The sequence below is a fragment of the Acomys russatus genome, chromosome 4 (assembly GCF_903995435.1).
Source record: "Acomys russatus chromosome 4, mAcoRus1.1, whole genome shotgun sequence".
Lineage (NCBI taxonomy): Eukaryota > Metazoa > Chordata > Mammalia > Rodentia > Muridae > Acomys > Acomys russatus.
Window position 1 is genome coordinate 28,292,517 of NC_067140.1, and position 17,032 is coordinate 28,309,548.

Consider the following 17,032-nt stretch of genomic DNA (forward strand, 5'->3'; position numbering starts at 1 on the left):
CCAAGCTGGTGCTAGGACAAACTGCAAGCTGGGCGTTATTATTGAGGTCCGCACTCATACAGTTCACTGGACATAGTCAGGTCAAGCTGGTGCCTAAATGGAGTCTTCACACCTATGTTCTATCTCTCTGGTGTGGGAAGGTACTCTGCATGCTACCAAAAAATGAACCCTAACACCAAACCAGTCACAAAATATTTTTCCTACATGCTGTCTTGCCTTCAAGATAAGCTGGGGCATTGGTAGAGCAGAACTCATAGCAGTGGCAAATCAACGTCTGATTTAACTTGAGGCCCACGCTATAAATGGAAGCTCGTGTCCTGCAATGCTTGGATGGCTAGGAACAAGATATTGGATAGCCAGAGACCTAGGGTAAAGCCAAACACAACTGGCAAAAAACAAAAACAAAACAAAACAAAACAAAAAAAAACAAAAACAAAAAACAATGAAATAATTCCTAGTGATATTCTTCTGTACTCATAGCTCAGTGCCTTGCTCCGTTGTCATCAGAAGTGCTTTCTCCAGCAGTAGATTTGTATGGATACAGAGACTGACAGCCAGACATTACAGAGTCTAAACTGGAGGTCTCTGTTGGGTTCCTCCACTCAGAGCCCAGAGAATCCCTTGGAAGATTGGGTAGCAAGATTATATAAGTCAGAAGGGATGGAGAATACCAGAAGAGCATGGCACACTGCATCAACTAAGTAGGGCACATATAGGGTCACAGAGACTGAAGCAAAGAAGAAGCCTCCAGGGGGTCTGCACCATGTCTTCTGCATACATGTTATGGCTGCTACCTTGATGTTATTGTGAAACTCCTAAAGGTGAGAGGAGGTGTGTCATTCACCCTTTTGCCTGCACTTAGAACTCGTTTCCTCCTGTTGGGTTGCCTGTTCATCCTCAGTGTGAGGGCTCTTTTCTTGTCTTAATGTATTTGGTTTTGAGGCCTGCTGTTCTCAGAAGGGAAATGAGGAGAGTCAGTCTGGAAGAGTTGGGAAGTAGGGGAGCTGGAAGGAGTGAATGGAGGGAAAACTGGTCTATATGTATTATGTGAGACAAGAATCTATTTTAAATAGTTTTTTATTAATTTATTCATATTACATCTCGATTGTTAGCCCTTCCCCTGTTTCCTCCCATTCTTCCCTCACTCCCATTTCTCCCCTTCTCCCCTCCCCTATGTCTGTGACTGAGGGAGACCTCCTCCCCCTATATATGCTCTCAGAATATCAAGTCTCTTCATGGTAACTAGCTATCCTTCCTCTGAGTGCCACCAGGTCTCCCCATCCGGGGGACATGGTCAGAAAAGGGGCACCAGAGTTTGTGTGAGAGTCAGATCTCACTCTCCACTCAACGGTGGAGAATATCACGTTCGTTGGCTAGGTCTTGGTAGGGGTTATTAAATAGTTTTTTAAATCATCAAAAATAAAAATAAAAATCAATCCAGCATCTTCTTTCCAAATTCTGCCAGTTCTGCAGAAATGTTTACCAATGACAACTACCTAGATGAATTCCAGGTCTTTTACGTTTAAAAAGGAATCATGCCTATAATCCCAGCACTTGGGAGGCAGAGGCAGGTGGATCACTGTGAGTTCAAGGCCAGCCTGGTCTACAAAGCGGGTCCAGGACAGCCAAGGCTACACAGAGAAACCCTGTCTTGAAAAACCAAACCAAAAAAAAAAAAAAAAAAAAAAGGAATCATAAAGCATGGCAAAAAATTCAAAGATTTTAAAGAAACACATACACATGCACGCACGCACACACACACACACACACACACACACACACACAGAGAGAGAGAGAGAGAGAGAGAGAGAGAGAGAGAGAGAGAGAGAGAGAGAGAGAGAGAGAGAGACTGAAGTCAAGAAAGAGCTTAAAGATAAAACATACCTGAATGATGCCCAAGAAAGACAAACAGTAGCCTGATAAAAACCAGATACTCAAAATCTATTGTAAGGGAACATGGGGAAAGCCTTGAATTTATTGGCACAGAAGACAACTTCCTGAGCAGAACACTAACACCTCAGGCTCTAAGATCAACAATTAATAAATGGGACCTCATGACCTGAAAAGCTTCTGTAAGGAAAAGAACATTGTTAATAGAACAAAATGGCAGTCTACAGATTGGGAAAATATCTTCACCGATTCTACATCTGACAGAGGGCTAATATGCAAATATATATATATATATATTAAAAAACTGAAGAAATTAAACACCAACAAAACAAATAACCCAATTTAAAAATAGAGTGCCAAGCTAAGGAGAGAATTCTCAACAGAGGAAACTCAAATGGCCAACAGCACTTAAAGAAATGCTGAATGTTCTTAGTCATCAGGGAAATGCAAATTAAAATGACTCTGAGATTCCATAAGACACCTGTCAAGATGGCTAACATAAATATTTTAAAAAATTCACCTATAAGACATTTTCTTAGTTAAGGGTCGACCAGCCCAATGTAGATTGTGACATTCCTGGGGTGGTGGCTCTACATTCTGTGAAAAAGCAGAATGAGCAAGCCAGTGAGCATCACTCTGCCATGGCCTCTGCATCATCACCTGTTTCCAGGTTCCTCCCACTTGATTTCCTGCCCTAACTGCTTTCGCTGGTGAACTGCTGCGCAGAAGTATAAGCCATTTCCATATATCTCCAAGTTGCCTTTGAGTCATGGAGTTTAATACAATAAACTGAGCTGAAGGAAAATACAGGAAACATTATTTGGGGCTAAAGAGAGGAATAAACATAACAGAGAGTCTGTAAAAAGAAATACAAGGGGCTCCATGTGCCATGACTGGTTAAAGAAGCCTCTGGCTCCTGGGGAGGGACAGGAGGGGTACAGCAGCCAGGCATGCAGCAGAGGGAGGCACAGCGGCAGAGGTTCAAGCATGAAGTGGAGAGCTGGCCTCAGGGGCAGCATGAGGTCAGTGGTGGGTTTCTTGTCCCAGCAGGTCTCACATGGCGACCCCCTGCTCACTCAGGACTTTCAGAGGAGACACCTGTGGGGCTGCAGAAACCACTACAAGAAGGACTTTCTTGGCCATTTTGGCTGTGTCGATGGCATTGAATTCTCCAACGACGGAGGCCAGTGACTGGTCTCAGCAGTTGCCTATGGTGTGTGCTGAGATTAATCTTCAGTGCTGACTTCCTGAAAAACTATGAGGAGGTGACCGCTGAGTTCTCCTATGGCACATGAAACAAGCTATCCATTCCAGGGTCAAAGCCAGACACCTGAAGGGGAGCACCATTCTGACACTTTCTGCCTAGCTTTCAATGGTGGAAACACCAATGTCTTCTCCAGAAGAAATGATGAGCAAGCTATCCTCCATGACATTGAAAGCAGTGAGACCTTGGATGTGTTTGCTCATAAAGATGAAGTATAGGGCTTGTCGGTGAGCCTAGTGACTTACAGTATTTTTGCCAGCTCTTCAGATAATGGCCAGGTTCTCTCTCTCTCTCTCTCTCTCTCTCTCTCTCTCTCTCTCTCTCTCTCTCTCTCTCATTTCTTTTTTCTCCTTTTTTTATTATTAATTTATTCATATTACATCTCAGTTGTTAGCCCATCCCTTGTATCCTCCCATTCCTCCCTCCCTCCTGGTTCCCCCCTATTTCCCTCCCCTATGTCTGTGACTGAGGGGGACCTCCTCCCCCTGTATATGCTCATAGGGTATCGAGTCTCTTCTTGATGACCTATTATCCTTCCTCTGAGTGCCACCAGGTGTCCCCATCCAAGGGACATGGTCAAATATGGGGCACCAGAGTTTGTGTGAAAGTCAGATCTTCTTCTCCACTTAATGGTGGAGAATATCCTCTCTGTCGGCTAGTCTGGGTAGGGGTTCGAAGTTTACTGCCTATATTTTCCTTGGCTGGTGCCATAGTTTGAGGAGGACCCCAGGACCCAGACCTGCTTGTAGATTTCCAGGACCCTCTGGAACCTTCTATTTCCTCATTCTCCCAGGCTTCTCACACCTAAAGTCTCAATCAGATGTCCTCCCCTTTGACCCACTTTCCAGGTAGGTAAAGTTTTTCATGGGGATGTACCCCTTGGACTAGTGTCTCGATATAAGTGAGTATATACCATTTAACTCTTTTTGCTTCTGGGTGAACTCACTCATTACCTTGTGCATGGATCGAGAGAATTAACATAGTAAAAATGGCCATCTTACCAAAAGCAATTTACAGATTCAATGCAATCCCTATCAGAATACCTACAAAATACTTTGAAGATATTGAAAGAACAATTCTCAACTTCATATGGAGAAACAAAAAGCCCAGAATAGCAAAAACAATCCTATACAATAAAAGATCCTCTGGAGGAATCTCCATACCTGATCTCAAGCTGTACTATAGAGCAACAGTAATTAAAACAGCATGGTACTGGCACAGCAATAGGCTAGTGGATCAATGGAATCGAACTGAAGACCCAGAGATGAATCCACACACATTTGGTCACTTGATTTTTGACAAAGAAGCCAAATCCATTCAATGGAAAAACGACAGCATCTTCAACAAATGGTGCTGGTTTAACTGGATGTCTACATGTAGAAAAATGCAATTAGACCCCTATTTGTCACCATGCACAAAACTCAAGTCCAAGTGGATTAAAGACCTCAACTTAAAACCAGAGACATTAATCCAGTTAGAGGAAAAAGTGGGGAAGAGTCTGGAACGCATAGGCACAGGAGACAACTTCCTGAACAGAACACCAACAGCCCAGGCCTTAATGTCAACCATTAATAAATGGGACCTCATGAGGCTGAGAAGCTTCTGTAAGGCAGGTGACACTGTCAAGAGAACAAAGCGACAGCCTATAGACTGGGAAAAGATCTTCACCAACCCTTCATCTGACAAAGGTCTAATATCCAAAATATATAAAGAACTCAAGAAATTAAACACCACCAAACCAAACTACCCAATTGGGAAATGGGGCTCAGAACTAAACAGAGAATTTTCAACAGAGGAATATCAAATGGCTGAGAAACACTTAAAAAATGCTCAACCTCCTTAGTCATCAGAGAAATGCAAACCAAAAAGACACTGAGATTCCATCTTACACTCATCAGAATGGCTAAGATCAATAACTCAACTGACACCACATGCTGGTGAGGATGTGGAGAAAGAGGAACACTCCTTCATTGCTGGTGGGAATGCAAACTAGGACAACCACTTTGGAAAGCTATCTGGTGCTTTCTCAGAAAAATGGGAATAGGGCTTCCTCAAGACCCAGCTATTCCACTCCTTGGAATATACCGAGAAGATGCACTACCACACAACAGGGACATATGTTCAACCATGTTCATAGCTGCCTTATTCATAATAGCCAGAACATGGAAACAGCCTACATGTCCCGAAGTGAAAGAATGGATAAAGAAACTGTGGTACATTTACACTATGGAATACTACTCAGCTATTAAAAACAAGGAATTCCCGAAATTTGTGGACAAATGGATTGAACTAGAATGGCCAGGTTCTCATTTGCAAAGTCCGGTAGTCTCCCCATGGAGAGCTGTTCTGCCTGGCAAACTACTCATTAGCCTTTCACAGTGTCATGTTTAACCCTGTGGAGCCCCGGTTATTAGCCACGGCCAATTCAAAGGAAGGAGTTGGACTGTGGGGCATTAGAAAGCCCCAGAGTTCCCTCCAGAGCTATGGTGGCAACCTGTCTCTCCAAAGTGCCATGAGCGTGCGATTCAACAGCAATGGGACCCAACTCCTGGCCCGCGGTGCCGCCTGCCTCCCTGTCCTCTATGAGGTCCACTCCCACCTGCTGGTGTTCCAGCTTCATAATCGGGACTACTTCGAGTCATTCACTATGAAGAGCTGCTGTTTTGCAGGGGTTCTTGACCAGTATATCCTTTCAGTCTCTGATGACTTCAACCTGTACACATGGAAGATTCCTGCAGATCCAGAAGCAGGTGGCATTGACAGAGTGGCCAATGGAGCCTTCATGGTGCTGAAAGAGCATCGGTCCATTGTTAAGCAGAGTTGGTTTAACCCCCACATCTACATGATCTGCTCTTCCGGGGTAGCGAAGAGTGTCAAGATCTGGAGCCCATACAGGCAGCCAGGATGTACAGGAGACCTCGACAGTCAGATTGAAGATGGTTCCCGCTGCCTCTACACTCATAAGCCTTGTATTGAAGTTAGTTTTGCCTGTCCTGTGACTACACTAACCAGTCAGTCCAGGAAGACCCCTGGATAATGGCTTTCTTTGACTCTTTTGTGCAGCACGAGATCCAGGGCTGGACCTCTGGCTCAGACAGTGACCTCAGTGAGAGCTCTATCCTTCAGAGGCATGCAGGGGTTAGTGAGCACTCCGACTACATTGACTTTGAATCCTTGGCCTCACTGCCCTACTCTCCATCTCCCACAATAGACGAGTCTGCCAACAACGCCTTCCACCTGGGGCCCCTGAGTGTCACCGCCACAAATACAGTGGTGTCAACCCCAGCAACGCCAACATATAAGGACCCAGGCTCTCGGCAGCAGCACCTGTCTGCTCTGCGTTGCTACTGGGAAAAGCGCCTCTTGGCCCTGTCCAATGTGTTTGATCCTGAAGAGAACACCTGTGAGGCCGAACTGGACACAGGTCTCTTCCCTTGGCCTTGGTCACCCATACCTGAGGATGGATTCCAGCAACTCCGGTTGCTGGCGGTTCGGAGAATGAAGAGGAACTGAACCAATGCCAAGTCACCACCTGGCAGCAAAATGCTATGCGGAGGCGAGAGAAGACAGCCCAGGAAGAGCAGCCCAACACTCTAGTCAAGCCCACCAACACCTAAATTGGAAAGGACAGTTTACGACTATCCCTAGATCAAGGTGGATGACCTCTGCTCCTTCCCAAATTCCTTCCGTGAGCAGAGCGCTTCCACTCTGGATATTCAGCCAAGCCAGGCACTATCAGCGACCAACATGGAGTCAGCTGAGCGAAAGATTTATAAAGCTTACAAATGGCTCTGCTACTCCTATAACTCTTACTCAAATAACAGAGATGGAGAAACCTCCTCAGTAACAGAGGAGGCAGATGAAGGAAGAGCAGGAACCAGCCACAAAGACAACCCAACTGCTTCTTCCAGTAAGAAAGCCTGTCTCATGGACACAACCCAGAGGGACCAGGACCTGCCCCCTGCAGCAAAGAAGCTTGTAAGGAAGGGACTTCCACTAGAAATCCCAGCTGTGGCACAAGTTATTAGCACAGTAACCACCAGAGGGCACCTCTCAAGACACTATCTGTAGGCCTCTAGAGCACTCTTTTGAAACCAAGAAGCTGAATGGAAAGGCCCTGAGAAGCCATGCTGAGGAGCCACCTCTCCTCCTGTCCCCAAGTCATCTTGTCCCACTCTCAACAGTGCATCCAGAAACTGTCCCAGAACCCAGTCTGATGACAGTGAGGAGAGGAGCCTTGAACCCCTCTGTGCCAACCACAACAATGGACGCTTACACCCCCAAGCCCTTCATCTCAATAACAAAGGGCAGAACTCTGGGGATCTGGAGACAACAGCCTACTCTTCCCCAGGACCCCCAGATACTGGCCATGGTAACCTATCCCTGACAAGGATACTTCTACACAAAGATTGTGGTGAGTCTGAAATGGCCTGTGAGACCCAAGTGCTGGAATGAGAGAGGACCCCACTGACCGCTCAGCCACAGACAGCAGCAAGGTTGTTCATGGCCACAGTGCCCACAAAAGGCACTTTCTCACAACCTTACTGGCCAACCTGGGACATAGACAGCAAGCCCATGGGAATAATGCCCAGGCCTGCTAACACCAGAAACAACCACATGGCTATAAGCCAGAGTAAGAACACAAGTAACAAAACTCAGAACCATAAGACACCACTGGAAACCAGTGGTCCTACCACAGCAAGGCCTGGAGATACTAACACCCCTGAGGCACAAGAAGAAGATTTCAATCTGAGGTAAAGAAAATGATAGAAGCCTTAAAGGAGAAAAATAAATCAAAGAAATACAGGAAAATGCATTCAAACGGATGAAGTAATTTAATAAATCCTATAAAAATTATAAGAAAATACAATCAGATGGGAGAAAGAAATGAAATAAGTGAATAAAACTATTCAAGCCCTAAAAAGAGAATGAGACGCAGCAAAGAAAACAGAATCTGAGGCAATCCTGGAGGTGGGAAAACTAGGGAAAAGAAGAGGAAAATCAACAAGATAGACAAACCCTTAGCCAGCCTAACTAAAAGGCAGAGGGAAAGTATTCAGATCAACAAAATCCAAAATGAAAAGAGAGATCTAACGACAGACACTGAGGAAATCCAAAGAATCATTAGGTCTTACTTCAAAAGCCTATATGCAATAAAACTTTGAAAATCTATATAAAATGGACATTTTTTCTTGATAGATTCCCTTGCCAAAGTTGAATTAAGATCATGTAAACAAACAGTCATATATCTCCTAAGGAAATAGAAGCAGTCAACAAATGCTATCCCTGGCTTGCTTAACAATTTTCCTCAATTTTTAAAGGGGAGAATGCCTTCAAAATAATTATTTGCCCTAAATCAGCCTGAAGAAACTTTAAGAGAATGATGTCCCATTTCATCTGAGAGGGGTTGGATAGGTTTCTGTTTAGTGTCTTGGTCTACAAATGTTTATTTTCATTGAGAATTGGTTATAAGTATTATTGGTATTTTACAGAAAGGAAACTAGGTTTGAGTAAGAAACGTATCTCTTTTCCTTTCTCTTTCTTTTGTAGGTAAGGAGATAGGAGCTGAAGAGAAGGAAAGGGGGATATTGAAATAGGGAGGGAGGAGAGAACAAGAGGTAGATTGTTGAATCTACTCCTCATCACAAGGCCCTACTTGTTATTCATAAAAAAGTTTATTTTTTTAATTCAATGGTATTAATTCAATGCAGTGAGGGAAAAAGGCCAAATAACATATAAAGGCAGACCCATCAGAATTATACCTGACTTTTCAACATAGACCATGAAAACCAGAAGAGCTTGGACTGAGGTCATCCAGACACTTAAGAGACCATAGATGCCAATCCAGACTACTATATCCAGCAAAACTTTCTATTACCATAGATGGAGAAAACAAGATATTCCATGACAAAATCAAGTTTAAGCAGTATCTAAACACCAACCCAGAAAATAGTAGAAGGAAAACTTCATCACAAGGTCAGCTACACCCAAGAAAATGCAGTATACAGATAATATCACGTCAGCAAAACCAAAACAGACATTGGCACACACAATTACCACTAACTCCACAATAAAAGGATCCAATAATCATTGGTCACTAATATTTCTTAACATCAATGGCCTCAACTCTCCAGTAAAAAGACTCAGGCTAACAAAATGGATGCAAAAACAAGATACATCAGTCAGCTGCATTCAAGAAACACATCTCAACAACAAATATAGACATTACCTGAGAGTAAAGAGCTGGGTAAAGATTTTCTAAACAAATGGACTCAGGAAGCAAGCAGGAGTGGGCATTCTAATATCTGATAAAGTAGATTTTCACCTAAAATTTATCAAGAAATATCGCGAAGAACACTTTGTTCTACTCAAAGGAAAAATCCACCAAAAGGAAATTACTATCCTGAATATCTATGCCCCAAATATTAGGGCACCTGCATTTGTAAAAGAAATACTTTTAAAGCTTAAATCACTCATGAATCTCAACACAATAATAGTGGGAGAAGTTAACACCCCACTCTCACCAACGGACAGATCCTCAAGGCAGAATTTAAATAGAGAAATAATTAAACTAACAGAGGTCATGAGTTAAATGTACCTAACAGACAATCACAGAACTTTTTACCCAAATAGAAAAGAGTATACCTTCTTCTCTGCATCACATGGAGACTTCTCGAAAATAGACCATATAATTAGTCACAAAACAAGCCTCAATAGATACAAAAATTTCAAATATTCCCCTTATTCTTATCAGACCACCATGACCTAAAGCTGAACATCAACAATAGAATTAACAAAAAGCCTGCAAACATATAGAAACTGAACAATGCTCTACTCAATGACAACTGTGTCAGAGATGAAATAAAGAAGGAAATCAAAGACTTCCTAGAGTTCAGTGAAAATGAAGGCACAACATATCCAAACCTTTGGGACATAATGAAAGCAGTGCTAAGAGGAAAGTTCATGGCACTAGGTGCCTTCATAAAGAAATTGGAGACATCACATATAAACAACTTAATGGAACACCTGAAAACTCTAGAAAAAAAGAAGCAGACACACCCAAAAGGAGTAGACAGCTGGAAATAATCAAACTCTGGCTGAAATCAATAAATTAGAAACAAAGAAAATAATTCAAAGAATCAAAGAAACCAAGAGCTGGTTCTTTGAGAAAATCAACAAGATAGACAAACCCTTATCCAAACTAACTAAAACACAAAGGGAGAGTAACCAAATTAACAAAATCAGAAATGAAAAAGGAGACATAACAACAGATACCAAGGAAATTAAAAGAATCATTAGGTCTTACTTCAAAAGTCTATATGCCACAAAATTTGAAAATCTAAAGGATATGGACAATTTCCTTGATAAATTCCACTTTTCAAAGTTGAATCAAGATCAGGCAAATAAATTAAGCAGTCATATATCCCCTAAGGAAATAGAAGCAGTCATCAAAAGTCTCCCAACCAAAAGAGCCCTGGGCCAGATGGAGTCAGCACAGAATGCTACCAGAGCTTCAAAGAAGAACTAATCCAAATACTCCTCTAACTATTCCACAAAATAGAAACAGAAGGAACACTACCAAACTCGTTCTATGAAGCCACAGTCATCTAAGCCACACAAAGACCCAACAAAGAAAGAGAATTTTAGACCAATCTCCCTTATGAACATAGAAGCAAAAATACTCAGTGAAATTCTGGCAAACCGAATCCAAGATCATATAAAAAATCTCATCCATCAGGACCAAGTAGGCTTGATACCAGGCATGTAGGATTGGTTCAATATATGGAAATCCATCAATGTAATTAACCATATAAACAATCTGAAAGAAAAAAACACACAATCATCTCTTTAGATGTGGAAAAAGCATCCAATAAAATCAAACACCTTTTCATGTTAAAAAGTCTTAGAGAGAACAGGGATACAAGGCATATACCTAAACATAGTAAAGGCAATATACAGCAAGCCTATAGCCAACATCAAGCTAAAAGGGGGGAAACTTAAATCAATCCCACTGAAATCAGGGACATGACAAGGCTGTACACTCTTTTTATTTCTCTTCAACATAGTACTTGAAGTCCTAGCTAGAGCAATAAGACACCTAAAAAAGATCAAGGGATACATATAGGAGAGGAAGAAATTAAAGTTTCACTATTTGCAGATGATATGATAGTATATGTCAAAGACCCTCAAAATTCTACCAAAGAACTCCTAAAGCTGATGAACAACTTCAGCAGGATACAAAATTAACATGAAAAAGTTAGTAGGCCTTCTGTATACAGATGACAAAAGGATGGAAAAGAAATTAGGGAAACCACTCCCTTCACAATAGCCTCATACAATATAAAGTATCTTGGTGTAAATCTAAGCAAGCAAGGGAAAGACCTTTATGAAAAAAATTCAAGTCCCTGCAGAAGGAAACTGAACAGGATATCAGAAAATGGAAAGATTCCCCCATGTTCATGAATTGGAAGAATCAAGATATAAAAATGGCCATCCTACCAAAAGCAATCTACAGATTCAATGCAATCCCTATCAAATTCCAACACAATACTTTACAGAACTTCAAAGATCAGTTTTCAACTTCATATGGAAAGACAAAACAAACAAACAAACAAACAAACCAAACCAAACCAAAAACCAAAACCAAACAAACAAAAAACCAGGATTAGCTGAAACAATCCTATACAATAAAAGATATGTTAGAGGAATCTCCATCCCTGATCTCAAGCTGTACTATAGAGCAACAGTAATAAAAATAGCATGGTGCTGGTATAGAAATAGGGCAGTTCACCACTGGAGTAAAATTGAAGACCCAAATATACCTATGGTCATTTGATTTTCGACAAAGTAGCAAAAAACCATACAATGGAAAAAAAAGACAGCATCTTTAACAAATGGTGCTGGTCCAACTGGATGTCTATTTGTAAAAAATGCAAATAGATCCATATTTATCATCCTGTATGAAACTAAACTCCAAGTGGATTAAAGACCTCAACATAATACCAGACTAAATCTGTTAGAAGAAAAAAATGGAGAAGAGCCTAGAACTCCTTGGCACAGGAGACAACTTCTTGAACAGAACACCAACAGCTCAGGTTCTAAGATTAACAATTAACAAATGGGACTTCATGAGGCTGAGAAGCTTCTGTAAGGCAGAAGACACTGTCGACACAACAAAGCGACAGCCCACAGATTGGGAAAAGATCTTCACCAACCCTACATCTGATAAAGGGCTAATATCTAAAATATATAAAGAACTCAAGAAATTAAACACCACCAAACCAAAAAATCTAATTAAAAATGGGGTACAGAACTAAACATAATTCTCAATAGAGGAATACTGAATGGCTGAGAAACACTTAAAGAAATGTTCAACATCCCTAGCCATTAGGGAAATGCTAATCAAAATGACCTTGAGATTCCATCTTACAGCTATCCGAATGGCGAAGATCAATAGCTTGAATGGCAACATGTGCTGGTGGGGATGTGGAGAAAGGAGAACACTTCTCCACTGCTGGTGGGAGTGCAAACTTGTACAATCATTCTGGAAAGCAATGTTATGCTTTCTCAGAAAAATGGGAATGGTTCTAGCCCAAGACCAAGTGACACTATTCCTGTGCATATATCCGAAAGATGCTCCAACATACAACAAGGACATTTGCTCAGCTATGTTCAAAGCAGCTTTACTCATACTAGCCAGAACCTAGAAACAACCGAGATGTCCCTTAACTGAAGAATGGATAAAGAAACTGTGGTACATCTACACAACGGAATACTACTCAGCTATTAAAAACAAGCAAATCTTGAAATCTGCAGGCAAAATTAGATGGAATTAGAAATGATCATACTAAGTGAGATAACCCAGACCCAAAAAGACATGGTATATACTCACTTATATGTGAATTTTAGCCCAACATAGATGTCCTCTGAAGGACTCCACCTAGAAGGGGATAGGGACAGATACAGAGACTCAAAGCTGGACACTGGAAAGAGTGCCAAGAGTGTAGGGTGGCCCTGTAAAGCCACAAAGGAAGAGGTCATATGTAGCACAGGGGGACACTAGGTAAGCTAAGGTCAGATGTTAGGAGAGGAGGGCTCCCTTTATAAGGACTATGGGAGGGAGAGAAAGGGGATGAGGGAAGGGATGGGATCAGGGGTTGATGAGGGAGTGGGTGGGACTTGGAGGGGATGGGGGAGGGGAGGCTACAATTGGGATGTAAAGAATTCAAACTGCAGAACAAACAGGTAACTTATATTCCTAATCCTACTACATGGGAATAGCTCTGAGACTGTCAGAGATATGAATATAAATGCATAGAAAGGCTTCATGTTGGCCACAGACTCTCTGTGACTTATTACTAGAAGCCATTGTTAGTACAGCATGAAGGAAGATTTGCAGGCACCTTATGTCGGGTCATACAGTGAGCAGAGAAGCAGCCTTAATTGTTCTGTGCATCCCACACACCTCATACAGTTATAATGTAGAGCTGTATAATGCTTGTGAGAAATTATGTTTGCAGAACGAAAGAACCGGACACTGATGCTGGATCAGACCTGACAGGATCCATGCCTCTCAGCATGCTGGATGCTGACATCCTGCGTCCTCCTTGCTCCAGCCCCAGATGCCTCTGTTTGTTGTCATCCATCAGATTTGGACAGCATTGTAGAAAGCTTCTGATCCAATTTGGATTAAGCTGGGAATCTCACAACATTTAGAAACTGGACCACAAATGCAATTCTAGCTTGCTTAACCATTTTCCCCACTTTTGGGGGGGGCCTTCTAAGGTATTATTCACCCCAATTCAGCATGAAGAAACCTCAAGAGAATGACATCCCATTCCCTCTAAGGTGGATCAGGTAGGCTTCTGTTTGCTCTCTTGGTCTACAGATGCTTATTCACATTGGGAGGTGGCCATAAGTCATTATTGGTCTTACACAGAGAAAAAACTAGGCAGAACCCTGGGATGTCTCTCTTTTCCTTTATCTTTCATCTGTAGGTAAGGAGATAGGAGCTGAAAAGAAGGAAAGGGAGATGCAGAAATATAGAAAGAGGATAGAACAAAAGGTAGATGATTGAACCTACTCCTTAACTCAAGGCCTTAATTGTTACTCATAATTTATATAGAATTGGTATAGAATTTAGTATATGATACAAAACATGGGCATGTCAAATACCTCTCAGATTCTAGCACAATAATATATATCCTAAGCCTAACAGATAGATACGACTCTATAGATACATGAGGTAAAATAGTTAAATAAGGTCTTCAAAAGCCTCAGAGACAAACAGAATATGACATTTAAAGATGTTTTTGTTATCCTAAAGTTTCTTTGACAAGACAAGTTAACTCCTAACAACACCCAGCTGACCTCAAAGAAGATGATGAGCATCAAAGAACCTCCTTATGGAGATGGGTTCAAATGCGGCAAACAAGCCACTAGGGAAAATGTCCTCATTCCTGCTACAAACAGAATTATGCCTAAAAATGGGCAGCTTAGATGCAGGCAGAGTCAACAGCCGAACTCTGCCAAGACAGGGTAAGGAAGTCCTCAATAGCTCCTGCCTTGCGGATAAGTCTGGCAGAGATATTGGGCCAGAAGGCCAAACATAAGGCTCCAATGTTACAGAGAGTGTTGGGTGACTGTTCAGGCAGTAAACTGTCTCAGTCATTTTGTTCATTTTGGAAGCTGCTAGCCTGGACTGCTGGTTCACTCAGGAATTTAGGTCTTATTCATTGTCAAGTTTCTGAGGGATGAAGAAGAGCAGATAGTTTAGTTATGCAATCCAGTTTAGTTGGCTAGGGGATAAGATCTTTTTAGATCAAGATAAAGGAGTTAAAGAGATAAGATAGGATAGATATTGAATTTCATTCAGAAATTTAGACCCAACAAGACAGGAAAGATGTTTACTGCAAGTTTGACAAATACAAATAGCCAAATCACTATGAATGTAACATTTATAGAACTCATGATTGTCACATGGTTCTCCCTGCTGTATGTAGTTTGTTTTATGTATGTGTAATAAAATTAATGTATATGAAAAATATTATAGCACTAATTAATAAAACAGTTTTATTTGGAAAGTATCAATAAAACAAATAATTCCTTCCAAGAGAGTGATTGGGTGTGGAAAAGAAGTCCATTACTTTTAAAATTACTTACATTTAATTTATTCTTGGTCTATAAAATTATTACATTCATTCAGACATTAAAATTCCTGCAATACTAGATTATGTTTCAATAAGAATAATAAATTTTCACATTATGTGTTAAAGCCTAATTCACTAACAAGTAATAATAACATACCAAATTATAAACAATTAATTATTTTAATTCAGTTGAGAAACATTGATATTTGCACATAAAGAATAATAAACATCCACTAAAACCAACTAGCGGAAGAGATTGCTTTTAATAAATGTGTTGGAAATACTTCCTTATCCCAATAATATGAAAGCAAATATTCAAATATAGCATTACTTTACAAGTGAATTATGCAATTTCACCCCCAAAAGATGCTATGCAAGATAGCACGTATACAACGACTTTCTCACTTTATGATACATTCTGTCTTAGGGTCTCTCCGGCAACTGAGGCTGCCCTCTCAACAATGGTCTTTCCTTGTATCTCATAGCATCAAACACCAGCATCTCCATGACCTCGCCATGACTTCAAAACCTGTACAGCCTGGGAAATCTTGCCTGTCATCAGGCGGAGCTGTCAGTATAAAGAACAGCCTTGGCCCTGTCTGAATCACAGCTTTTATGTGCTGATTGTGAAGAAATATTTCAAGGAAAATTTAGTCTCCACTCTGCTGGTCTCTTCTCAACCACATCTCATTCTATTACAACAGCTGACCAGGAGAGATTGCCCCGGCAAGGCAAAAGTTTCACTTCAATGGTTCTGGTGTCTTCTTAATTAGAGCCAATTATTCATCTCAAACTGACCAGAGCCACATAACCTTACTTCGAACTGTGACACAGTGTCCCCGATAGAGTCTTCTGATTCCTTCTAAATTTCACAAGCCAGGCCTCCATCATTGGCATTGCTGTCAACGTTCCTATTTTCCAAGATCTCATAAAACACTCTGACTTCTGAGCTCTGAGCACTCCGTAAAATTTCCAGAATCACATTCAAAGTCCTCCATTCAATTCTCCCTAAAATGTATGCCATATCGATATCTCACTGGTGAAAATATTTTTTCCTGGATAAATTTTTATTTCTGTGATAAAGCATTATAAACAAAACAACTTGTTATAGACTGTTATGAAGGGAAGCAGGGCAGGAAGCAGAGGCGGAAGTGACTGAGGTAGAGACCGTGCAGAAACGTTACTTAGCGGTTTGTCCCCTATCACATCATCCTTTTGCTTTCTTATATACTACCTGCATAGGCATGGTACTTTCCACAGGAGGTTGGGGCCCACAAAAACATACATGTTTCTGAATAAAATATGTACGTTGTAAATATAAATGACCTTCTTAGTAAATGCAAACAATATTAAATTCTATTAAAGTATAAGTCTGTGTTCATCAAAATAAACACCAATAATGGCACAAAACTCACAAATAATAAATGTGGTAATATAGAAAAATAATTTGTTCACAGTGCAGTCAAAGACATACATCAATGGAATTATATTAGAAGTACAATTTATTAGAAATTGAACAAAAAACATCGTAAAGGATGAAAAGAGTGGCATTTCCAGTAAACATGAAGATATAAGCAACTTCAGTAGCACTAGCAAAACAAGGATGGCAGTGAACATCAGTCTTGTATGTTCTGCATTCACAAAATATCAAACTTCTCACAATGTCAAGAGTTGGTGCAAATGTAAACTATTATTTATTACTGAATGTTGCTTTACCAATAGTACATGT

At 41.0% G+C, this 17,032-nt stretch overlaps 1 pseudogene; it reads left to right on the forward strand.

The window, feature by feature from the left end:
• Positions 1–2,877: 2,877 nt before the first annotated feature.
• LOC127188387 (DDB1- and CUL4-associated factor 5-like) lies at positions 2,878–7,755 on the forward strand (annotated as a pseudogene).
• Positions 7,756–17,032: the final 9,277 nt, after the last annotated feature.